This window comes from Coffea eugenioides, chromosome 11 (assembly GCF_003713205.1).
Source record: "Coffea eugenioides isolate CCC68of chromosome 11, Ceug_1.0, whole genome shotgun sequence".
Lineage (NCBI taxonomy): Eukaryota > Viridiplantae > Streptophyta > Magnoliopsida > Gentianales > Rubiaceae > Coffea > Coffea eugenioides.
Genome location: NC_040045.1, coordinates 15,373,519 through 15,375,274, shown reverse-complemented (window position 1 = coordinate 15,375,274; position 1,756 = coordinate 15,373,519). Strand labels below are relative to the sequence as shown.

At 38.8% G+C, this 1,756-nt stretch overlaps 1 non-coding gene across 1 annotated transcript; it reads left to right on the top strand.

Annotated features, from left to right (window-relative positions):
* Window positions 1-739: 739 nt before the first annotated feature.
* LOC113754649 lies at window positions 740-846 on the top strand. Its single transcript, XR_003465327.1, has one exon. It is a non-coding gene; the product is annotated as a small nucleolar RNA R71 (small nucleolar RNA).
* The last annotated feature ends 910 nt before the right edge of the window (window positions 847-1,756 follow it).

Below are 1,756 nucleotides of genomic sequence, written 5' to 3'. Positions count from 1 at the left end.
AATGATTGCATTGACATGCTCTCTCGGATTCACTTCGGTTTTACTTGGTAATTCACCAGGGTTTCTATTGTTGATCACATTGGCAATTTGACCAATTTGAACCTCCAAGTTTCTGTACATCCCAGCTAATTGGTCCAACCGCCCCTCAACTCGCTCGAATCTATCCGAAGTCACCTTAGCAAGTTTTTCCACCGCGATCTCCCAACTTGGTTTAGTTTCAGCCTGTGGTTGCCTTGGTTGAAATCCCGGCGGATTGGTTGGCCTTTGTTGATTGCCTTGATCTTTCCATCCAAAGTTTGGATGATTTCTCCACCCCGGATTGTAAGTATTCGAATAGGGATTATTTGGAGCATTTCGGTTGTAATTATTGACAAATTGTACCTGCTCAGAATCAACACACTCATTAATATCATGTTCACCTCCACAGAAAGAGCAACAAGCTACGTGTGCATTAGATGAACTTGGACCAACTCCACCTTGTCTACTTAGCAATTTCATCACATTATTCATTTGAGCACTCAACATATTGAGAGTGTCCATTTCGATCATACCTGCGTGACGTCTCGTATTACCTCTTTCATTGGCCCATTGGTAGTTATTTGCGGCCATTTCTTCTATCAAATTCTGAGCTTCTTGGGGTGATTTACCCATTAAAGCTCCACCTGCGGCTGCATCAATAATAGTTTTAGTGGAGAAAGATAAACCATTATAAAAGGTTTGTATAATCAGCCATTCGGGTAGTCCATGGTGTGGACATTTCCGTAACAAATCTCTAAACCTTTCCCATGCTTCATATAATGATTCTCCTTCCATTTGACTAAAACCAGTGATATCCATTCTTAGCTTAGCAGTCTTACCAGGTGGAAAATACTTATTCAAAAATGCCCTTGATAAATCATCCCATGTGGTAAAAGTGTTAGGAGCATGAGAGTGTAACCACATTTTTGCCTTATCTCTTAATGAAAATGGGAACAACCGTAACCTTATAGCATCATCACTAACTCCATTCATTTTAATTGTATCACATATTTCTAAGAATGTAGCTAAGTGTGAGTTAGGATCTTCTACAGCATTACCTCCAAATTGAGATTGTTGAACCATTTGGATAAGTGATGGCTTAATCTCAAAGTTGTTAGCATTTACCGTAGGCCTTGCTATGCTCGTTTGAGATCCTTGTGTTCCCGGTAGAGCAAAATCTCGTAGAACTCGCCTATTTGCTTCATTTTCAGCCATTTCTTCTTCAAATGGTAGTTCTATCAAAATTTCCTCTATCGGTTGCCAAATCTCTTGTTCCTCTTGCTGTTGTGTGTGCCTCCTTTGTCTACGTAGTGTCCTCTCAATTTCTGGATCGAAAGGTGCGACTTCTCGAGACTCCCGGTGCATACACTACAAATAGAAATAAGGGATATTATGCAACTTCAATGGTAAAAAAAATCTGATTACAATATAAGATTAAATATAATCTAAAAAATAAAGCTGTCTAAATTAATAAAGATGATTAGGCTCTAATATTGCCGCTCCCCGGCAACGGCGCCAAAAACTTGACGGGTTTTTACTTTAAGTGCAAGTTTAATTCCGAATTTACACCCGTTGGACTGCAAGCATACAGGTCGCAATTGTAGTACAAGATGTGTATCGGGTCGATCCCACGAGGAGCAATTAAAACAATTATTAGATACTAATTTACTCTATTATTTAGACTTACAATTAATTTGAGCAGAAACTTCAGATTTTAATTCAACTACAAAAATTCTTA